Source organism: Thalassophryne amazonica, chromosome 10 (genome assembly GCF_902500255.1).
Source record: "Thalassophryne amazonica chromosome 10, fThaAma1.1, whole genome shotgun sequence".
NCBI classification, from domain to species: domain Eukaryota; kingdom Metazoa; phylum Chordata; class Actinopteri; order Batrachoidiformes; family Batrachoididae; genus Thalassophryne; species Thalassophryne amazonica.
Window position 1 is genome coordinate 53186772 of NC_047112.1, and position 25459 is coordinate 53212230.

Consider the following 25459-nt stretch of genomic DNA (forward strand, 5'->3'; position numbering starts at 1 on the left):
GCTGTGCATCACTGATTTTAGCACACACAAGCACGATGAGTACCAGTTATGTGCACCCCTGCACATAATGTCTAATCTGGTGTGTTTCTCTGTGCACCTTTAAAACAGACTGATTTATAGTGCATGCAAAACACTTTGGCATAAATTTAAAAATTAATAAATACACAAAAATGTGCAAACTAATTCTCATTTCTATAGCTGTCAATCAAAATGGTATTCAGCCTTTCGACTGATCATCCAACCATTGTGCAGAACTCCAGGCCCGCCCACAGCTCCATTCACCCCCAGAGATACTCGACGTCCGGGAACAGGACAAAATCGTGGCTTTATCCAATGACCGTTGCATTTCGTGGCAATGAAAAAAAACCTTTCCAGGCAGTCCCATTGAAGTGAACAGATGCTCTACAGGAAAATGCATTGACCACATACTGTATGAGAAAACGATTTATGAGAAATTAACAAAATAGAGTCGATCGATTTCTGATAAGTATCTGATTCTGAACGAACCCGTATTCAAGATGAACGTGTTCTAACGCATTTGCAGTCAGTGAAAAGATAACAAACTACATATTTGACCATTTCATTTTTTGACATTTTAGGGGAAGCTAAGCTTCCTTTGCAGTCTTAGACAAACCGCCTCTGATGCAAATAAATCTCGGATCTGCTGTAGCGACCCCATGTGGAAAAAAGGAAGAAGGGAAGGGACTTACTTTTATTGGATTTCCAGGTTTCGGGTGGCCTAGTTGTGACTCACATCGATGTATTGGCAGTTGTATTGTTTAAGGAGAACCTTCACAGGTATTTTTATAATTTTATTATTAGATCTGATATAATATTGGAATGGAAATTAATATTGAAGACTGAGCAGAATGTTTCTGGCACAAACTGTGTACTTTAACATCTCTGATTGTTTTTAGTAATTAGTGCTTTTTGATGTATAAATTTAGCTCAAGAATATGTAGTACTAACTTAAAAGTGTAATCCCTTTAAATTTTCCACAGAATGAACAAATGTACTTTTTGCTGGAATCTAGTTAATATAAAGTGCCTTTACCTGCTGGTAAAGTATTTATCTTGGGAGGATTCCATGGCAAATAGAGTAACTTTATTCCATGAGCCTTTGCAGTCAACATGAAGAAGGAAGTACACATTCGAAGTTCAGAGCTCATTCTGCAGTGTTTTACAAACTGGAAACTCTAAATTTCTGACTTAAATTAAGGAAAAATACTTTTAATAAAGTATTTGGAAAAATGTTTGTCTTCCCATTGATTCATTTCGGAAAACAAAGTAAAAACATTGTAATTTCAAGTCACATAATTATTTACAACTGACACAGCAGAACTGTTTTGTCTTCGCTGTCCACCAGATATACAGGAAACTTTTCATGTGAAATATGTCCTGAATTTATCCAGAGTGGATATGTTTATTACGTTTGTGTGTGTGTCAGTGTCTTTCTGATTCCATTTTGCATCTTTTTTAAATCATAGTGTGTCACAGTAGAAGGTATGGTTGCCAACGCCCTGAAAAATAAATAAGGGCACCTAGTTGGCAGGGCTGGGCCTACCCAGTTGCCTTCACCCCTCTTGGCATGGTGAATTATTTTTATTTTTTATTTTTTATTTATTTATTTATTTATTTGCCGTGTGTGTGTGAAATGATTTTGAAACTATTTGACACGTACTTTTGTTTCTAAATACAGGACAGTTCCTTTTTTCAAGGGACAGCTCCATGACGCTAATACTAGCTTATTTAGTGTAGCAGTGACCTTTGACTCTTGAATTGCATGCTGGGAAACAGTTTCCCAGAGTATCAAGGCGTCTTGCTGCAATTTTCACCCATGTGATCCAAATTTCAACACTTTTTTTTTTTTTTTTTTTTTTTACCAGAAAAGTTAGATTGTGATCATATTGGTGATATAAAGCTGGAAATTCTTAATTTTAATAATAAGAAACAAAATTACTGTGGTGCCAAATAAAATTATTTTATCACTTAAATTTAAAAAATATCAGAGAGATTACATCTTTAACTAACATTTTCTCAGTGAAAATTGCTACCAGGCATTTTCTTTTCTTTTCTTTTTTTTTTCAATTTATTTATTTTGAAGAATTTTCAAATCTGTAAGCAATTTAAAAATGATTTCATGAGAGATTTTGGCTTCAAAACAGATAGAGAAAAATGTGAGCCAAAGAGAATCTGCATCTGATTTCACTAATTAACATGACCTTGAGTAGCAGAGAGGCATTGATGGGTGAAATAACATGCCTCTGTAATCAGCCTTTTGGCTCCAGAGGACATCGTTCTAAAACACTCGCAGGTATGCCTTGGGTTTGAAATGGGAGTTTTTGTCATATTTTACTGAATTCATGTAATTGGTTTAAGCAGTCAAGTGGGTGTAGCTCCTCTCTGATTAGACGTGTGTTTGTGCAATGAAGCTGTTCCCACATTTGCAGAAATTTGAATGTCTACTGACTCTCAATATCATGACGACTCAACATTTCCCATTTACTCAGACACCATACAGCTTTGCCAAACCCTGACTTGCTCACCATGTTCTCCAGAGGATGTAGCTGTCAGCTTCCTGGCTGCCACAGGCCCGACTCTCACTGACCACTCCAACGGGAGGTCCTCATTAATGTGGTCTACAGCATACCAACCTTTAATAGCTGCACACAAATATATGTCAGATGACAGGGCCCACTGCAGCATGTAAAAAAAAACCTAATAATTAAGACTGGAATGACCAGAGTAAATGTCTCACCACATTCTATAAATACTGCTCAACTCTCCGTATGACCTCATCCTCCAGCTCACAGCAACTTCTTAACAATTTCACAAAGGTGAAAATGGACAAAGCTGTTGACACACTATTCTGGAAGAAAACATTGAATTTCAAATGCTAGTACTTTTGATGAGGTCCAAGAAAAAAGTGGCCAACAACACAAAAATGGAACCCTACCACATAGTCTTGCATGTCACCTTAAAACTTGCTTACCACGGGATGTTTTGGCTGGTCAGCGGAAAAGGACAAGGGTGACCATTTTGTCCAGATGATAAATGGGCTGGGCTGACAGGTCACTTCTCCTTCCCGCTCTTCTCTTTCCCTCTCTCCTTGTCCCTTTCCTCCACCCCCACTAGTGCAAAGCCACAATTTGTTCCCTCCGACGAGGAGTCCTGGAGACTGATTCCACCAGGTGACAGATTTATCGGCGATGGCGCAAAGTAAAACGCCTCAAACCGTACGTACACCCGTTGCCAGAGAGATGAGATTGAAGCACCATTTATATCTGCTGGAGTCCCTGTAAAGTGCAGTTCCTATATATCTGTTCAACTAGGCCCTCTGCATTGGAAAAATAGCACTTGTGTGTCACTATCTGGCTGTAGGGCCAGAATTTTACCATTCTGTAAAACATATCTGGATTTCGTTCCTGATGAGCCTTCGGCTTTAGGCTATGCAGTGCATCCAGAAAGTATTCACAGCGGTTCACTTTTTCCACATTTTGTTGTATTACAGCATTATTCCAAAATGGATACGTCCTTTTTTCCTAAAAATTCTACACACAATACCCCATAATGACAATGTAAAATATAAAAAAGTTTTTTTTATTTTTTGCAAATTCAATAAAAATAAAAAAAACCTTAAGAAATCAAATTTGCATAAATATTCACAGCCTTTACTGTGATCATCCTTGGAGTCCAACTGGGGTACATTCAGTAGATTGGACATGATTTGAAAAAGCACACACCTGTCTACATATAAAGTCCCACTTTTGACAGTGCACATCAGAGCACAAACCAAGCATCAAGTCAAAGGAATTGTCTGTACACCTTTGAGACAGGATTGACTCAAGGCACAAATCTGGGGAGGGGTACAGAAGGACAACCATCTCTGCAGCAATCCACCAATCAGGCCTGTATGGTAGAGTGGCCAGACAGAACCCACTCCTTAGTAAAAAGCACATGGCAGCCCGCATGGAATTTTCCAGAAGCCACCTGAAGGACTTTCAGACCGTGAGAAATAAAATGGTATGGTCTGATGAGAGAAAGACTGATCTCTTTGGCGTTAATGCCAAGCATCATGTTTAGAGGTAACCAGGCACCATCCCTACAGTGGCAGCATCATGTTATGGAGATGTTTTTCAGGAGCAGGAACTGGGAGATTAGTCAGGATTAAGGTAAAGATGAATGCAGCAATGTACAGAGACATCCTGGATGAAAACCTGCTCCGAAGTGCTCTTGACCTCAGACTGGTGCAGCGGTTCATCTTTCAATGACCCTAAGCACACAGCCAAGATATTACAGATCTGTGAATATCCTTGAGTGGCCCAGCCAGAGCCCAGACCTGAATCCAATTGAACATCTCTGGAGAGATCTGAAAATGGTGGTGCAGTGATGCTCCCCATCCAACCTGATGGAGCTTGAGAGGTGCTGCAAAGAGGAATGGGAAAAACTGCTCAAAGACAGGTGTGCCAAGCTTGTGGCATCATATTCAAGAAGAGATGAGGCTGTAATTGCTGCCAAAGTTGCATCAACAAAGTATTGAGCAAATGTGTGAATACTTACTTTTTTATTTTTAATGCATTTTCAAAAATTTTCAAAAACTTTTTCATGTTGTTGTTATGGGGTGTTGTGAGTAGAATTTTTTAGGGATAAAGTGAATTTATTCAATTTTGGAAAAAGGCTGCAACATAACAAAATGTGGAAAAAGTGAAGCGCTGTGAAAACTTTCTGGATGCACTGCATGAGCCATATGTGTTAGATTTCCCCCTCGGGTCTGATGGAGAGAAACCTGGAAGTCATTTTCGCCCCAGCTAGCAGACATACCGCCTCATGTCAGGGAGCTGACTTTGCAGTGACAGAGTTCGCAGGTGTACCACCTCCGCTCCCCCAAAAACCTGCCACAAAACCACCTCATACAGGAACCATAATTAATCCAGGTCCAGACCTCACCCAAAGAGGTTTGATACTGATGGGTGGTCCACAACAAGCACCGCACATGCTCATACGCGTGCTGTGCAGTATATTCATCAAATATACTACATGTTTCCTCTTTTTCTGCCTCTAAAACTGCCTGTAAGGCTCTGAAAATATACAGTTGGCCTACTTGAAACTGATGGAATGACTGGAAGACTTACATCTGACCTGAGAACCAGCTGGTCGACAAAATGATTGTGAGGCTCCTGCACAAACAGACTGGGCCAATGCCTAGGTGGACTGATTGTGTGTTTGGCTGAATGCGGAATCTCAAAGGCTGCATGAGCCAGACAACTGACAGACTATAAACTATAATCGCACTGACTGACTGACCGGGTGGCTTACTGAATGATTCAGTGGACCATGATTTCAATCCAGAGAAAAGTTAAACCTACATTTCTACTATCCTTCTGTCCAAACGTCTGTCAAAGAAAAAAAAAGCCCCGCCGAACAGCCTTCTGTCTCCATTCTTTGAGTCATCTAACATTGTAAAGTATGGTATTTGTATGGGTCTGGTGAGGATTCTTTCATTTTTGATCTCATACGATTAAAACAAGCAGCAGTGGCCTTGGTGGGTACCAGAACTCAGGTTCTGAAGTGAAATAAGTTGTCGAGTAAACTTATTTCAAGCTATATGTAACTTAAGATAATGGTAATCATGCATTTGATGACAAGATTTTTCCCTGTAACAAGCCCAAACATATCGGCATGGTTGAGGTTGAATGGGTGTGAGTTTGAATTGCAATATAGAATTACAATACTGAATCAGTTAGCTACATAACAAGCTCGCATTACATATTAGCTAATATTAGACAATTTCTACTTGTTTTGGATTCATTCTGTTTTCAGGATCTAGAAGGTCTCTCACCTTATGGTGCATTTACATGTTTAAAAAACTTCATAGCAGAATTGCTAGAGGTAAACACTTGATTGACAGATGCAACAGCATTTTAGTATGCAGTATTTTGTTGGAGTCACACAGTATAAGTGGCAGGACCTTCCAAACTAGTAAAAAAAAAGCATGACTGATACTTAACGTCATTGCAAACAAAGCTGCAACTTTGATTGTTGTGAAAGAAAAAAATGTGCTTTGAGTTCTTAAAGCTTACGTTCCTCCTGTAATGTCAAACAAATCAACCTTGTTAATCTTGTTTCTGCTCTAAATAAATATCTCACTGCTCATTGTTAACCATTGTTGAGGATAAAACAACATCTGCTTTGTCTTTCAATGTGGCAACTAAAAAAAGTTGTAACTTGAATCACAAGTACAGTTATGGTACTGTGGCGGACATTCAACATGTAATTGACATAATTCACCATACCGAGTGTGTTCTCTGTTTGGGATATGGTGATGCCCAGATACGCCAAGCGCATACCAAAGTGTGGCCGCTTGTGGTTACAGTGTGTCCCTTGTTCTGCATGTGTTAACATGCTGAAATGTGCATACTGATATTTCCTGTCTCAGCCCTGTGTGGGTAATTGACAATTGTTAATGGGTGGGGCTGAGCTGTGAACTGTGTCAAAAAACAGAGAAATAAAGTGACACACCATTGTGTTGTCAATATGGGAAATTGTTGCTCTTTTTTTCATCCGTTGCAATTTCCACAGTATGAGCTTTGTTGCTGTCACAGCCAATGGTGGCTGAATGTTCTGTTGTCACCTTCATTAAAATATTTAGAATATCCTGGACAGTCACACACTATCAACATGTGAACATATTTTCAGTTCAGTTCAATTATGTATTTATTTATTTATTTATTTTTATCTGTTGATTTGAAAACAATGGCATGCGCTCTCATGAATGTTCTTCTAGTTGTTACAAAAAATTCAGGACCTGGATATTGCAGTTAAACTGAGAATAATCTGGAATTGTATGGACTATCTTGGAAATTGTCATTACTTGGTCAGAAAGCATAGAAAGTAAGTGATTTTCATGGATTTGTGGATATCATCAAACTTGCAAAATGTACAGTATTGAATTGACAACACTGTGTGCTGTGTGTGGAATCTTTTCCCAGAGGGCACAGCGACATTGGAACAGTGCCTTTATATATATATATATATATATATATATATATATATATATATATATATATATATATATATATATATATATATATATATATATATATATATATATATATATATATATATATATATTAGGTTTTGACATCAATCAACATAATATCAATGTTGTTCCAACATCAATCTCCTGATGTTGTAACAACATCAGAATATGACATTGATACAGCATCAAAATGTAGCTATTTTCCTCACATTTTGATCTTATTTCTAACAAAAACCATAGAAAGATTTGTTTATTTACACAAAGCAGAAGATGTTACTTGTTTATTTTAACTTTTATTGTATATAATAAGTTGAATATTATATTGAATAAGTCTGGTAAATATATATATATATTGAGCCAATATTAGAATTTCTATAATATCCAATTTTCTAATCCAAAGCATTTACTATGTTGATTCATCACTGAAGTAACGTCATTTTTTCCCACTGGGCTGTTTCAGCTGTCAGGTCTTAAAAACAAAGAAAAACACAACATAAAATTCCAGGTACAAATTCCATCACTCCAATAAGGGAACTTGCCTTAGATGTTGTTACGGTCCCTGTGACCAACTGTTGTGGCAGAGTTAATGGTTGGGACCTCAGTATTTACTCTCCATTAGGTCTTAGCACACACAAGTTGTCATAATGAAAAAGTGGCTTCTTCAGGCCTCTCACTGTAGGCAAACACATGCACACATCAGCGTGTCACCAGAAATCATACCGACAGGTCTCCACAGAGAGGTAAGTAAACAAACAGATGACGAGAGAGCAGGGCTTTATCATGGGAGAACAATGCCCACCCCCCAAAACCCATAAACCACCTCTCATGGCCTCTTCACCTGCCTGACTTAATGGAGCTCAGCCCTGCCATTAAGCTTTATTAGCCATTCTGTGAATAACACAGCACAATAGTTACCTTAACTGAATAGTAACACATTGATTTTTGCTGTTAGGATTCGAAAACTAGGCTGTCGTGGATTAGGATTTAAGTCAGACCCAGAATTTATCATACTGACCACCATTAGAATGGCGCAGATAAATGTAAAAATATTACTTCATGTACATTTTCCTTTAGTTTGAAACCAGTAAAATTTCAGTGCTTCTGAAATAAAAGCAAGTTCTATCAGCTTCTCACCAGATCTAATGTGGATCTGCATGCTGATCTGGCACAAAATTTATACTGGATGCCCTTCCTAATGCAACTCCACATTACATGGAGAAAGCGCAGGGTTTGATGGTGGTGATATTGTCGATTAATTTATAAATTTGCAAAATGATTCAACAGAAATTGTGCAACAGTGTCACTACTCACTTAACAACTGTAACAGAACAAAAATCTTTAATGCAGCTATTAAAAACCACAATTTTCAAGTTCTTGAGTTAGTACTGCTTGATGTTGGGAAAAGTTATTTTGCTGATTTATATTGGGAAAAAAATCTTTTGATGCACTCTATAAAGTGGCTAGAGAAGGCCAAGGGAATGCATGTGCACATTTCACATGGCTGCAGAAGACGGATGGTTACTTTCAGGAGGTGGGAATGGATCTGATGTTTGCCTGGGTGGTTGCCATCCAGGACACAGGGCAGTTCTGTGCTATAGTAGAATCTCAGCATTGGGGCATTCTCCCTGAATTCAGGTAATTATTTCATGAAAACATCAAGCCACTACACACTACCATTGTTGACAGAAAATGTGTGTTTGAAAATCTGTTAGTGTTGTGGTTGTGATTTAAAATACCTTTGCCAAGATGCAACCGTATTAAGGGTCCCTTCACACATAACACGATTGAAGCTGACTACCGCACGAAGGAGGAATTGTATGCCATTCGTGAAAAATTGGAGCTGCCTCTAACGCCTCGTACACCTGTCGCTACAACTATTGGTGCACACCAATGGCTGAAAGACAGCGAGTGCCCTGTGAGAGCCTGTTCGATCCCTCTCACAGGAGGTGTCGGCCAAATTCCAGGTGACACACACGAACATCCAACACCGCTTGCTGGACACTTAGAAAATGTGTGGTGCGTATGTTGTGCTCCCCATGCTCCCCCCCAACACATGTGCTGTGTGTGTGTTTCACATGCCCCCCCCACCCCGCAACATGTGGCATGCCGGTGGGGGAGCACACTTGCATGGAATGCTGATAGATGGGGACTGGCCAGCCACGTCAGAGCGCATATAGCACGGCGAGCCAGCTCACAGCTGATTGCTGACCAGAGATTCAGCTGCAAATGACGGCTCAGTGCACACGACGTGTCACATTAAAAACACAGAGACCACAGCCAGGACAGGTAAATTAATAAGTACTACAATAACTGCATACCCAATTACACAACAAACAACTAAAAAAAGTAATCACATAACACAGAAACAGAGAGTGACACATTGGTGTGTGCGCTGAACAGACAGGGGATGTGGCTGCCAACAGCAGCAGCTGTTGAGATCTCTAGTTCTGGACATCATGGCTGGGGAACATGTACTATGTTTTGACGGATATGGCCTTACAACTGTCTACTGTGATGCACGTGTGTCTGCTTGCTGCCCTCACATGGACATACATAAAATCATATATCGCTGTTGCAACGGGCTGCAGCGACTGACAGGCTGTCCCAGGTGAAAAGGGCCGTCAGATCATGTGAACATGCAGCGGGCAATTTGAATGTCACATCTTTCTGACAGGACATGCGTGTCCTGTGAGCAGTGTGCGACAAATACACCACTTTCAGCCATGTATCACCAAAATTATGTTGTAACACATGCTGTTTTCTCAGTTATTACTGCGTTTTTTCGCTGTCATTAAAGATGATGAAAACTTCCTCTTCATCTACATTGTCTAATTTCTCTTTTTAAAAATATGTTTATCTCCTTCTTGATTTTAGGCATTTTACGCTCCTGTTATAAGACAGTGATTGTAGCACAGTGGTAAAGTTTCTGTCTGTTGTAAATTGCAGTTTCGAATCCCATAAGTGGATTTATTTTTTATTTAACGTAAGCTCTGTTCCACATGATGCAGTGTTTGTCCTACAGCGTGCCGCCCACAGGACACACATGTCAGGCCGGACGCACGCGGGGCCGACTGGACATGCCGGGCCAGCAGATGTGGGCATCATAAGAGCACACTGCTTCATTCATGAAGAACAGAGGAACAGACGGTTCATACTTGTATTGTCCTCTCGATAAGAGGAATTCAATAAAATGTGGTGTTTTTTATGGTGTGTGTTTTTTTCTCCACAGCAGAGGGGCAATGTGGTGCAACATGTTCCAGCTGCTCGCACTGTGTTTGTGCACACATACGAGCATGCACGAAACCATCACTGGTGTGTCGTGCATGCCTGTACAACTGTGTGTCCCTCACGACAGCAGGTGGAAAGTTTTGTGGTTCCCCATTTCATGTTTGGTTCACAGATTTTCTTTCAGTTTCTGTGTCTTTCATGTTATGTGTGAAGGGGCTCTAAACCAAACCAACATTCCTATACTTTTCCACAGGTTTTGTTTTATTTTATTTTTACAACCCCAAATCCGAAAACAAAGGTTGGGACGAGGGCAATTTAGAAGTAATCATGATGTAAAATGAAATAAATATGAAGTTATTTCAAACAGGTGATTACAATCATGCTTTTGTCCAAAAGCATTATCTAAGAAAGGCTGAGTCTTTGAGGAGCAAAGATGGGATCGCCAGTTTGTCAACAAATGCGTGAGAAAATTGTTGAAATGTTTTCCAAACAATGCTCCTCAAAGAAAGGTTGGAAGAGATTTGAATATTCCTCCCTCTAGTCTACAGTACTTAATATGATTAAATGACTCAAGGAATCCTTCCATGCATAAACAGCAAGGGCACAAGCCTAAGAGTCCTATGTTACTGGGCTGCGACTATCAGAGAGTAGATGGGGATGCGAATTAATGACAAATTCGCCCTATTGACATTTCAAATCCCGCAAAACCTCAGAGAGGTCACCGCACTGCGAGATCTCAGTAACACTGAGAACTGCATTGAGACGCTGTGATCGGGCTGCACTTTAACCGCTGTACAAAGACAACACCATTAACATCGCAACATAAATCTATTTTTATATTGTGCCTAAAACTCTCGTGAATATATTCTCTGGGTTTTTAGACGTTGTTATTGCGTTTGTTTTATGTAAACATGCGATAATCACAGGCTGTCTCTCCGTTATTTTCAATGGGAGCTGTTGTGAGCTACACTCGCTTCCTGTTCATGTCATTCTGGGGGAAAGTGAAGTTTGCTCTTTAACATCTTGATTATTGTTCTTTACAACACTTGTCCTTGTCACGTTTGTCCTCTTTGTTCGAGACTAATATACATAATATGTCTGAAATTCGGTTTGCGTTTATTAAATTCCACCCAGATTAAACGCAACAGACACAGATTATTTGTTATAATTGTTTTAGCAAGTTTTCAGGGTATCATGCAGCAGTCTCTTATTAACGTGACAAAAACCATAAAAAAAATTACATTTTTGTAGTATAATATTCATTTACAACTGTCATCCTGTTGATTCTCTATAAGTTGTTTGACTGCAGCGACTCTCTGGCACTCAAGGGATTATGGGATACCTCAATAGGGCAAATTCCCAGTTGGTATCTCACTGAACTGGTACAAATGCCATGGCAGTGCATGTCATCCAAATGTCAGCCGTATTTTACACAGACACACGGTGAAGATGTCCACATACACATTGCGTCAGTACCGCTCAAATGCTACATGGCAGTCTCGTGAATGTTGAGTAAGATGTAAGGTGTACGAGGCAGCTCCGACTTTTCACGACTGGCATGCAATTCCTCCTCCGTGCTCTAGTCATCTTCAATCGTATTATGTGTGAAGGGGCCCTTAAGAAATGTTTCTAGGATGAATGGAATAAAGTAACACCTAAACTCTTTATTAACTTCTGCCCTCAATGACAAACCATCTTGTAACTGTTGTGAGAATGAATGGCAACATTACGAAGTAGCAAATGCTTATGCGTTCCAACTTTTTGTGGAATGTGTTGCAGGCCTTAAATGCAGAAATGGAGGAATGCACCCCCACCCTCAATTATCTAGCCACCCCCTTTTTCTATGAAATTCGCTTAAACACCGACCTTAACTGAAAATAAATTTTATGACCACAACACAATGTAAAAACCAAAAAATAAAGTGTTCACGAGGTTTTTGTTTTTGCTCGGTAGCTTGGTGACTTTAGGCCCAGTTAATCTACAAAGAAACAAGATGGTAATAATTTGTAATATCCAAAACTACAGCCTACTCCCCAAAAATATGCTTTAATAAAATACCCAAAACAAGGTTTGACCGTTAGCTATACGTTCTGTAACTCTAAGATGTGACATGTTCAGGTTTCATTTCCCCTGCCTACGTCATACAGGGAATCACCAATGCCCCACCTCTTAACCTGTTTATGGGTAAGCAGGGGCACAACAGACATCCCATCGAATGTAATGTTACCCAGGAACTCGCGAATCTGCCCACTCCCCCTCTTTTTAGGTAAATGTTGGCGGTTATAAAAGTAAAAGATCTATCTATCTATCTATCTATCTATCTATCTATCTATCTATCTATCTATCTATCTATCTATCTATCTATCTATCACATTAATTTAAAAAAATGACCTTTATTCGGTGTTGATGAGAGTGAATAAAATTTTCTGCATAGTTTTACCTGCACCACAAATTAACAAGTAAGAGTCAACCTTGAGCCATACGACACCCCTCAAGAAACTCATAAAAATCAGTCCAAATGTGTTTTTTGTAAACCTAGTGACAAATAATCAAATTTTTAAAAAATGTTTCTGCATCCTTCTCTGCATCCGGACTTACACCAACATTTAATGGGGTCTTTTTTGGCACATGTCCCACCAACCAGCCATATTTCTTTATAATTGATCCATTAAGTACTTGAGTAATCCTGATGACAAAGAGATACTAGTGAAATAATAATTTACTTGACGGCAGAAGGAATATTCCTTTAATAACCACATCACACATACCCTAAAAGAAACTATATTTTTATGAAGCATAACAGTGTTTGCATCCTGCACACATTTGTTGTCAAAGATTTGGAGATTTCCCCAGAAAAGCTAAGGAATGCTTTTACTTAAGCCACATTTTAAAATGTAGATTAGATGAGGCAATATCTTAATGTATTGCATTTAGGGTTGGTGCTGCTGTGCATTACGTCGATGGCCAGTTAGCTGTTCTGTGTCATTAGTGCGCTGGTGAATAGTTTGAAAGGAGAAAGGGACAGGGGTTTGATAAAGGGAGACTGGAATGGACCATTGCACGTAGTATATATATATATATAGAGAGAGAGAGAGAGAGAGAGAGAGAGAGAGTGTGTGTGTGTGTGTGTGTGTGTGTGTGTGTGTGTGTGTGTGTGTGTGTGTGTGTGTGTGTGTTTAGTGGCCAGGGTTCAGCCAGAGGGGATAAGACGCGACTGTCACAACTGACCGCTCAGCGACCACAGTCACCAGCCGGCCAGCCGCTAGTGTGTGTTTACAGGCTGAGAGAGCGAGAACAGTCCATTCTCCCTCGCTCATTATTTCACTATTCAAACTGTTACAGCCAACCGCACACTGACCCCGGAGAGAGTGGGCGTCTGTCTAAAAGAGAGGAGCAGAACAACCCACACAACCCCCCACCCCACCCCCCAAGTCAACCAGGTAAACAGTGATGAAAGGCAGACAACAGATTTTGTAGAATCAGGTGCGTTTCTGCCATGAATGGCCGCACACTCACCTGGCAGCTAAACGTGCACTAGGGAGAAGAGACCATTTGCACCTGTTGCATAATAAATGTGAACGATGAGTGTGAAGGAGCCATAAAGCCAGCATTGCATGTCAACACTTCATAATTCTTATTCCTGATGATAAACTGTTTGAATTTTGCTCTGCTGGTCCAACTTGAAGAATACTGGAAATCTACACAACTGTGTAACCAATTTAAAACTGATCAATTATAACCATACAAAACAGATTAAAACACGTATTTCACTACTGATCCCAATCAGGTTTAGTGTTCCAAATACCACTCCAACATCAGTTTCAAACAACCAAAAGATATGGGATCAAGCCAGATCGTCAATAACTTGCTCTTGGTTAACATGGTCACCAAGAACATGGCCCTGGAATATTGTTGGTTGCACACTTGTCTATGAAACAAAACTTTGGCTTTTTCGGGTTTTTTTTTTTCTTTTTTTTTTTTTTCTTTTCTTTTTGTATTGATTAGGCCATGAACAAGCTTAAACAAAAAAATTTCCTGAAGATTATACAGTAGACAGTTTGTATTCTGAACAGGCAAACCTAGTGCGCATGTGTCATTTCGGAACGTCAGCAGCGATTCACTGATTATCGCCTCGTTTCTGCTTCGAACTGCACTCCAGTCATCATCTTTCTCACTGTTCATTGGGCTCGTTCCTGCAACTCTGACCATAGTCTCCGTGCAGATGGTAACAGATGCCTTGGGCACACTTACCCAACCTTCCCAATGGGCCAACAGGTGTTAGTGAGCCCATACATCATTCCTTGAACTCTCACCCCAAGCAATTTTTTTAATTCCTAGCTTCTCTTTTATCACTGTCATCATCTGTCTATCAGTTTTTGACATTCTGATATTCAACCAGTGCAGGCTGATATGTTTTCTTTTTTCCTCCACACTTTGTTCTGCTCACTATGAACAATATGGGTAGCTCCAACAAGACCGACTTCCGGATTTGTGACATCACTGGAAAGGGGTCTACAACACATAACACGGCACCTCTGGTTGCTGGGGTGTACTCATCTTTGAACTCAGGTAGGTCACGTGGCTCAAGTCAAGTATTTTCCAATAGTAAGCTCTTTGAGGTCACTATGTTGATTTGGCACAAATTTTACATCGCATGTCCTTCCTGACACAACTCCACATTGCATGCAGAATAGGCAGGGGTGGTTGTGAACATGAACTTTCTGCTCTGGAAACAAGCGCACTAACCGCTTGGCCACCATGCTACCAAGTGAAGTATTTCCAACGCTTGCTGTTTCTATAGCCGGCAGCTGACTAGAATCCTAACTAGCTAGTAAATACAATTTTTATCTTGCAAAATCTCTACCGTATTTATCTGAAAACTCAAACATGAACAGATTTTACACAATCTGGGCCCTTTACATTCCATGTAAGCTCCATGTCAGTGAACCCCTCAGTCATTAACCCATTTAGATTTTCTCACTTGTATATCAACCAAACAGTGGCTTTGAAATTAAGAGTGCCCACCCATCTGAGGAGAACAATGCCATGTGCTGACATTCCTGCCACAGCTGTTTTTGGTGTTCAACACTCAGAAACCTCCATGTGAGAGCAGTTTATCCACAGCAAGAAAAAAATGGTAGAGAATTTCACCTGTCAGTAGAGAATGTATTAATGTGTATGAAATTATTAACACATGCATCCAAAACAAAACAAACTCTCACACTCATTAAAGTTGTATTTCCAGTGAAGCCTCGCCCTGTGGTTTGGTTTGTTTAGTTTTGTTGCGACCTGAGCACCTGACAGTACTGGCGAATACTATTGTTTCTCCTGCTGGCTCTTGAAAATAGAAGCTTATAGGAAGCAACGAACAATGACTAGTACATGACCTGCTAATGGATCTAGCAGTCGCTCTGTGCATGTGTACAAGCGCATGCAAGTGTGTGTGCATGCGCGTGATAGTACAAGTTACACAGATGAAGGAAAACATGGATTTAAACCAGAGCTACACAATAGCTCTCAACAGAAGTGCATAACCTGAAATTGTGTGTCTGGTATTAAGGGGTTGGACTGCACAAAATCAGGTTTTATCTAACTTTTACTTACAAATATGACTTGAGGTTCATGTTAAACATCCTCAAAATCCCACAGTACTATGCAAGTGCTTCTGAGATGTAACAAAGTTTTGACTTTAAGCTGCCTGTATTGGACTTCTGCAGGGCATTTCTATTTAAAGTGACAGGTCCCACTCAAAAAACTGATGCACTGGATAAAATCAATTCAATTATGAGCAAGATTTCCATCTAATAAATATATGTAGCCCCAACTCAAATAAAGCACATCCATGCAAGATAATTTAATTTAATTTAGTTGGGACTACATATATTTATTAGATGGAAATCCTGTTCATAATTGAAGTGCGTTCATCCAATGAGTCTTTTTTTTTTTTAGTGTAGTTTTTGAGAGAATTTTTTTTCTTTTGTTTTGTTTTGGAGGTTTTTTCCCCACAAGATCAGTTCCCTCCCTTGATATGTGCAAGAACGTTTTTGGCTACAGACTATAACATGCGATTTTAAGACCTAAGGCTTAAAGTCTCTTTGGAGGATCCTTGGGTGTTGCTGGAATGATTTTGTGGCAAAACGAGCAGTAACTTTGGAGAGTGAGATAAGGAGCATCCCGTGCATGGTGAGGGAGTATCAGCTACAGGTTTCTGGCCATGTGACACATTTCTCTGGGGATGACCTAGCACAGGGGTGGCCAAGTTCGGTCCTTGAGAGCCACCTTCCTGACACTCTTAGTTGTCTTCCTGCTCCAACACACCTGAATCCAATGAAAGATTTGTTAGCAGACATTTAATGAGCCTTTCATTGCATTCAGGTGTGTTGGAGCAGGGAGACAACTAAGAGTGTCAGGAAGGTGGCTCTCGAGGACCGAACTTGGCCACCCCTGACCTAGCATGCAGATACCTCAGGCCAAGGACACACCCACCTTACATCTGGCTGCAGAAGCTGGATCATTACTTTTGAGAGGTGGAGATAGGTCACCTGTGTTCCTGGTTGGCTGTCATCCAGAACTGAAGGCGTTATGATGGATGAGGTGACTCCTGGTACCAGTGCATTCAGACTTCAATTTAAGACCTTTGATGACCACACTGACTGACCTGCTGAAAAGCTGCATTTGACTGCTGTAATATGAAGTATTCTTGTGCACATTTGTCCATCACATTTTAGGTGAGGACCTCAGACGTCTTTACGAATTCACTGGAAGAGCAGCAGCTGCAAACAGTGAAGAGGTCAAGGGTCAGAGCAGGAACAAGCTGACATCCCACTGATCCCAAAGTAGTGGTTGGAAAAGAATCAAAAACCAGCAGACGAATAATTACTGCAGATAACATGCGAGTCACAGACATTAAAACACACTGTGTATGCCTTCTCAGGTTCTACTGTTTATACAAGGATGAATTGTGCATGTGTGTGTCAGTTGACTATATTTAACAGCCCCTATGTGGTTATTTGTTTCTCGACTGTTGCCTCTCTACTGGTTTTGAAAAAAAAATTGAGAAATAAATAAATAAATTAGAGCGCTGACATTGTAAATATTATAAATTGCAAATATTGTAAATAATGTTCAGACCTATAGCAGCATTGTATTAATGTATTGTTATTCATGAAGGAAAAGCCAGACGAAATTACAAGATGCTGTGTCCAAAAAATTAATAAATAAGTAGTGTTGCTAACCAACAGTTCTGAAAGACACTCAACTTTAATCATACTGTCTGGCAACATATTACATTCATCAGTCATACACAGTAAAATCACCAGTGTAAAACTAACACTGACAGTATTAAATGAACACTGCCAGTGTACCTATGGTCCTACTCTGGTCAGAGGAGTACCAGAGTGGGACCATAGGTTCGCTGTCAGTGTTAATTTAACACTGGTGATTTTACTGTGTATTGCAAATGTAAATCCCTGGTAGAAAGTATTTCTGAATGTGGGCACCCTAACTGTAATATGGGTTGTTTTTTTGTTTGTTTGTTTGTTTGTTTTAGTGTCTCAACAGACAACAGTATGACTCTCGTGATCAGTTGCAAAATTCTTCTTTTGGATTGTTTTTCTTGTTTTCAATGGCGATTCCAGTGTCTGGTGATGTCAGTCATAATGGCTCAAGGCGGTTGGACACAAACACTGGATTCAGGAGGTTTAGTTTTTGTGCCATCCCGGGCTTTGCCCTCATCTGATGCAGGACTGTTTTGTGAACCGAGGGTAAAGAAAAAAATCTGTCAGTCAAAGGGCCTTTTCTTGTTGTGCCCCAGTATTGTGGAACGGTCTCCCACTGATGATAAGTGTTGTGTGGGCCGCTGAAGAGGAGGCACTGCTGGCCCACCACCACCAGAGGGCGCCCTGCCTGGAGTGCGGGCTCCAGGCACCAGAGGGCGCTGCCGCCTTATGGGAGTAGCCTGGGTGACAGCTGTCACCCATCACCAGACACAGCTGTTCCACTCAGCACAGAGGTATATCAGGAGGACGGCGTCTCCACCTCAGTGCCGAGATATCGCCTTACGTTAGAGGTAACGATTCTCTGCTACATTATATTGTCTCTCTGAGTTTTGCAGAACAGCTGACTACTAAAAGATAAGTACTCACCTTTCTGCAGTATTGACGTGAGGTGGAGTCAGCTTCTTCCCTCTCTGTGTACTGGGTGCAGCCGCATCCACACCTGTGTGTTTGTTCTCTTGCCAGCAGTACCGGATCCGACGAGCGGAGGCAGTGGCCACCTGGGAATTCGGGACTTGGCGGTTCCAGTATTTCCAGGGTTCGGTGGCAGGGGAAATCTGGGTGGTTCCGGCTCGACTTGGACGGACGTCTCCTACCTTCGAGCCTGCCCACACGACACCAGTGGAATTCGGTGTAAACCCAAATTGTCAATTGTTGTATTGGTTGTGCACTTTCACGACAGTAAAAAACTTATTTACTTTCTCCATTGTCCGTTCATTGCGCCCCCTGTTGTGGGTCCGTGTTCCAACACTTTCCCAACAATAAGACCCTAATCCTAACCCGATACTGTGGAAATCTTCAAGTCAAGACTGAAGACACATTTTTTTCCATCAGTGCTTTAGTTCATATAGTGCGTTATTCTACTTTTTTAAAATTCTTTTTAAATCTTATTCCTTTAATTTTTTGCTTTTTAATTGTGTTGTTAAATTTGTTGTTTTTAATTCATTTTAAATTCTTGTTGAATTGTTTTGTGTTTTGTGTGAAGCGCCTTAGGGCGATGTTGTCGTGATTTGGCGCTTTTATAAATTGAATAAATTGAAACTGAAATAAATTGAGCTTCAGAGTTTAATGTCGGGTTGAGCAGGGTTCAGAACACAAAAAAGGCAGGCAGGAATAAGCAGCACTGTCCATAACATTAGGCTGAGACGGGATCTGAAAAAACAAGCAAACAGGTCAGTACACAGGCTAGCAAATACTCTGAAGACAAAAGGTTTGAAAGTGGCACAAGGCACAAGAACCTCACACCAGGTGAAGGGAACTGGGCAGCTTATAAAAAGGAAGTGATTAGGAGGAAAAACCAAACAGGTGTGGAGGAGAGAACAGGAACGGGGCGTGGCAGGCCGAGGAGAGAACAGGAGCGGAGCGTGGTAGGCCGAGGAGAGAACAGGAGTGGGGCGTGGCAGGCTGAGAGAGAAGACAGGAGAGGAAACACCCAACACCAAGCATGAAGCACCAGAAAAATCCAACCACCAAAACCCAAGCAAAATATGATCCAAGGCCAGATGACATATTTTATATATATATATATATATATATATATATATATATATATATATATATATATATATATATATATATATATATATATAATCACTGCAACATATTCTACCTCAAGCTGTCTTTCAGTTGGACATACCTTAAAGTCCTCTAAATGGAACCATCCAGGGGCCATCCCTTTATCTCAGTAAGCTTCTTTCAAAGTGAGGATGCAGCAACTCCACTCCAAGCCTGTCTAACCCTAATGGAACCATCCAGGGGCCATCCCTTTACTTCAGTAAGCTCCTTTCAAAGTGTGGAAGCAGCACCTCTACTCCATGCGTGTCTAGATGTTAGAACTCTTCTCCCTATGACTGCAGGCGAGTTCCACTACTATGCAAAGGAACTTCGACTGCTTGCATCTCCAATCTTATTTGAAGTACATCTTATGGAGTCCCCGAGGCCCATTGGTGCCTGTGCTTATCTAAGGATAACATAACGTGAAGTGGATGAGGACCTACGATGTCTACATATGGTATCCCAGTCCCTCACATGTTACTTCCCCAGCCAAAGTCAGTACCAATTTGCAGCTAGGTGGACTGAGACAACACCATTAAAGTGTCTTATCAAAGGTCACAAATAAGTAGCATAACTAGGAACTGAACCCAGGTCTACATATTGGTGGCCCAACACCTACAGTATCTCATTAAGCTACCTCCTGTAATGACCAAATAATGTATCATCACCACTTTAAAGTTTAATATCACAAGTGAGGAATTGAACATAGATGAACAGTAGATTGAGAGCTTAAACTTTTTTTGTAGCTCCTGTTTCTCCAAGACACTAATATTACATTACTTCTGACACCACCCTAACCTACCCTCATAAGTGAACAGTACCCCAAAATTCTTGATGAAGTTGTGGCCTGAAGGATGGTTAAGTGGCCTTATGAGCAAAGGGTTATTGGTTCATAACTCCACAGGAAAATGTGGGAGGGGGGTAAGGTGAAAGAAGATTACTTGTTACCATCTCATTGCCATCACAACGGTGACCTTGGGCAATGTAAAGCCCCCATCACACATAGCAAGAATGTGCAGGAACCAGGCCGAAACAGCAAATATTATCATAATCGGATGCAGTCGGGAGGGAAAGAGGTGTGGTCAGCAGTGTCAGAATGCAGCCAGATTACCTCGTCCACACCTGCATGATGGTATCCAAAGAGTATGTACAACCCCAATTCCAATGAAATTGGGACATTGTGTGAAATGTAAATAAAAACAGAATACAATGATTTGCAAATCTTCTTCAACCTATATTCAATTGAATACACCACAAACACAAGATATTTGATGTTCAAACTGATAAACTTTATTGTTTTTGTGCAAGTATTTGCACATTTTGAAATGGATGGCTGCAACATGTTTCAAAAAAGCTGGGACAGTGGTCTATTTACCACTGTGTTACATCACCTTTCCTTCTAACAACACTCAATAAGTGTTTGGGAACTGAGGAAACTAATTGTGAGTGTCATGATTGGGTATAAAAGTAGCATCCCCAAAAGGCTCAGCCATTCACAAGCAAAGACGAGGCAAGGATCACCACTTTTTGAATAACTGGTTGAAAAAATAGTCCAACAGTTTAAGAACAGTGGTGGGCACAGTTCTGCTAACCGCTAATTATCGAAGATAATGTTTTCATTATCGGATTAGCTTTTCAGATAACTTTGAAAACCATCATCGGACCAATTATCTTCCGATAAGTTTTGGTCCAATAATTTTTAGACCACTAATATTTTTGCAGTCGTAGCTTTTTGTAGTAGATACACAGTTCTATTCTCTACAAACAGAGAAGAGCTGGTTCTAGAAGAAACTGTTCTATACTCAGCAGGCAAAAGTGAACTGGTCATAGAAAAGAAAAGAGCTCTTTTTTTTTTACCCCATACTAACACACTGATCACCCAAGATCACCCAAGTCATCCAGAGGCATACAGTTTAACTTATGGTTAAAATTTTAACCAAACTAATTTCGGACAAGTTATTTAGATTAACTTCACGTCTGAAGTTTTTAAAGTGAAAATATCAGATATATGTTTTAGTTTTAAAGTATTTGACTAATTTTAAAGGTTTTAGTGTGGACATGGTGTGTGCACAGTGCATTCTGGGTAAATGTTCACAACAGGAGAAATGCATTTGAGATGCTTTGATCAGGCTCCACACGGACAACCGCATTAAATTCTTTGTATATTTTGTCTAAAACTCTCGTGAATATATTTTCTGGGTTTATAGACGTTATTATTGTGTATGTTTTATGTAAAAATGTCAGAAGAAACCCAGGTTGCTTCTCAAAGCTGAAAAGTCTGTTAAATTGTGATTCAGGCCATGTGATATAACCGGTGTCAAAATGCATAGAACACTGACATCTACTGGTGACCAGTTATAGTGTTGTCGGCCGCAGGATTTTAAAATTATCTGTAGGTTCCCAAAACCTGAGAGGCACGACACACTGTACAACTAAAGCTGTCAGATCTATGATTTTTTTTTTAATCTCCACCTGTGGGGTCTCTCAGGGTTTAATCTCACCTGTGGGGTCTCACGAACATTCCCAGGTCAAACACTTTGCTTTCTGATTAGCTTCATCCTTCTCCTCACATCCTTCTGAGCAGGTCAGAGCGCTCTTACAAACCACATACAGCAGGAAAATCTGATAAGATTATATTTCGTGTCATCATGATTGTTGGGGCATCCTTAAGATTGTCAGAAGGGGACGATTGGGTCCAATATCGGCCTAGTTATCTTGCCATGTGAACTAGGCTTGATGTTACGACGCCACATGGAGCGAGTGATTGATTCATTGTGTTATGACGCCGCACGGAGCGACTGATCGATGCGTTATAGACACATTTTTAAAGCAAAACCATCATTCAAACCTGCTTTCCATTTCAAGACCTCTGCCTCATTGCTGGACCTCTGTATCCTGTCAGGGTAAATGACGTTTTCCTACAGCAGGGGTGTAGAGCGCACAATCACAAGCACTGGCCAATTGGCTGTTTGGGTTTGTGATCACCTTTGATTCTTTTAGAAGCTTTGGTGGTGTTTAAACTCAAAATCAGCTTCTTAGTAGCTGAGAATGTATGGGAGGCAAAATTGGAAGTTATCGGTTATCTGTAGCTTCTCGTTTTTAGGTAGTTTATCGGTTTAGCATTAAAAAAGATAACTTTTCAGTTAGCTGATTACCAGCTATCAAAGCTAACTTTTTGGTTAGCTGTGCCCACCACTGTTTAAGAACAATGTTAATCAATGTTCAATTTCAAGGAATTTAGGGATTCCATCATCTGCAGTCTATAATATAATCAGAAGATTCAGAGAATCTGGAGAACCTTCTACACGTAAGCAGCAAGGCTGAAAACCAACACTGATGGCCCGTGACCTTCAATCCCTCAGGCGGCACAGCATTAAAAACTGACATCATTGTGTCGCGTGGGCTCAGGAACACTTCAGAAAACCATTGTCAGTTAACACAGTTCGTCGCTACATCTACAAGTGCAAGTTAAAACTCTACTATGCAAAGTGAAAGCCATACATCAACAACATCAGAAACGCCGCCACCATCTCTGGGCCCGAGCTCGTTTGAAATGGACAGACACAAAGTGGAAAAGTGTGCTGTGGTCTGATGAGTCCACATTTCAAGTTGTTTTTGGAAATCATGGACATCGTGTCCTCCAGACAAAAGAGGAAAAAGACCATCTAGATTGTTGCCAGCGCAAAGTTCAAAAGCGAGCATCTGTGATGGTATGGGGGTGTGTTAGTGCCCGTGGGCAACTTACACATCTGTGATGGCACCATCAGTGCTGAAAGGTACATCCAGGTTTTGGAGCAACACATGCTGCCATCCAAGAAACGTCTTTTTCCCGTTAGTTTCCCTCTGGCAGATCCCGAGCAGCCGGGAAAGCAGGCCGACTGGGTGACTGTGAGGAGGAAGCGTAGCCCTAAACAGAAGCCCCGTGTACACCGCCAACCCGTTCACATCTCTAACCGTTTTTCCCCACTCGACGACACACCCGCCGAGGATCAAACTCTGGTTATTGGCGACTCTGTTTTGCGAAATGTGAAGTTAGCGACACCAGCAACCATAGTCAATTGTCTTCCGGGGGCCAGAGCAGGCTACATTGAAGGAAATTTGAAACTGCTGGCTAAGGCTAAGCGTAAATTTGGTAAGATTGTAATTCACGTCGGCAGTAATGACACCCGGTTACGCCAATCGGAGGTCACTAAAATTAACATTAAATCAGTGTGTAACTTTGCAAAAACAATGTCGGACTCTGTAGTTTTCTCTGGGCCCTTCCCCAAATCAGACCGGGAGTGACATGTTTAGCCGCATGTTCTCCTTGAATTGCTGGCTGTCTGAGTGGTGTCCAAAAAATGAGGTGGGCTTCATAGATAATTGGCAAAGCTTCTGGGGAAAACCTGGTCTTGTTAGGAGAGACGGCATCCATCCCACTTTGGATGGAGCAGCTCTCATTTCTAGAAATCTGGCCAATTTTGTTAAATCCTCCAAACCGTGACTATCCAGGGTTGGGCCCAGGAAGCAGAGTTGTAGTCTTACACACCACTCTGCAGCTTCTCTCCCCCTGCCATCCCCTCATTACCCCATCCCCGTAGAGACGGTGCCTGCTCCCAGACTACCAATAACCAGCAAAAATCTATTTAAGCATAAGAATTCAAAAAGAAAAAATAATATAGCACCTTCAACTGCACCACAGACTAAAACAGTTAAATGTGGTCTATTAAACATTAGGTCTCTCTCTTCTAAGTCCCTGTTGGTAAATGATATAATAATTGATCAACATATTGATTTATTCTGCCTTACAGAAACCTGGTTACAGCAGGATGAATATGTTAGTTTAAATGAGTCAACACCCCCGAGTCACACTAACTGTCAGAATGCTCGTAGCACGGGCCGGGGCGGAGGATTAGCAGCAATCTTCCATTCCAGCTTATTAATTAATCAAAAACCCAGACAGAGCTTTAATTCATTTGAAAGCTTGACTCTTAGTCTTGTCCATCCAAATTGGAAGTCCCAAAAACCAGTTTTATTTGTTATTACCTATCGTCCACCTGGTCGTTACTGTGAGTTTCTCTGTGAATTTTCAGACCTTTTGTCTGACTTAGTGCTTAGCTCAGATAAGATAATTATAGTGGGCGATTTTAACATCCACACAGATGCTGAGAATGACAGCCTCAACACTGCATTTAATCTATTATTAGACTCTATTGGCTTTGCTCAAAAAGTAAATGAGTCCACCCACCACTTTAATCATATCTTAGATCTTGTTCTGACTTATGGTATGGAAATAGAAGACTTAACAGTATTCCCTGAAAACTCCCTTCTGTCTGATCATTTCTTAATAACATTTACATTTACTCTGATGGACTACCCAGCAGTGGGGAATAAGTTTCATTACACTAGAAGTCTTTTAGAAAGCGCTGTAACTAGGTTTAAGGATATGATTCCTTCTTTATGTTCTCTAATGCCATATACCAACACAGTGCAGAGTAGCTACCTAAACTCTGTAAGAGAGATAGAGTATCTCGTCCATAGTTTTACATCCTCATTGAAGACAACTTTGGATGCTGTAGCTCCTCTAAAAAAGAGAGCTTTAAATCAGAAGTGCCTGACTCCGTGGTATAACTCACAAACTCGTAGCTTAAAGCAGATAACCCGTAAGTTGGAGAGGAAATGGCGTCTCACTAATTTAGAAGATCTTCACTTAGCCTGGAAAAAGAGTCTGTTGCTCTATGAAAAAGCCCTCCGTAAAGCTAGGACATCTTTCTACTCATCACTAATTGAAGAAAATAAGAACAACCCCAGGTTTCTTTTCAGCACTGTAGCCAGGCTGACAAAGAGTCAGAGCTCTATTGAGCTGAGTATTCCATTAACTTTAA

At 40.6% G+C, this 25459-nt stretch overlaps 1 long non-coding RNA gene across 1 annotated transcript; it reads right to left on the bottom strand.

Annotated features, from left to right (window-relative positions):
* Positions 1-1640: 1640 nt before the first annotated feature.
* On the bottom strand, positions 1641-19857 carry LOC117518071. The gene is made up of 3 exons (XR_004562915.1): positions 19847-19857; positions 8350-8356; positions 1641-1723 (listed from the first exon to the last, which is right to left on the bottom strand). It is a non-coding gene; the product is annotated as an uncharacterized LOC117518071 (long non-coding RNA).
* Between the last annotated feature and the right edge of the window lie 5602 nt (positions 19858-25459).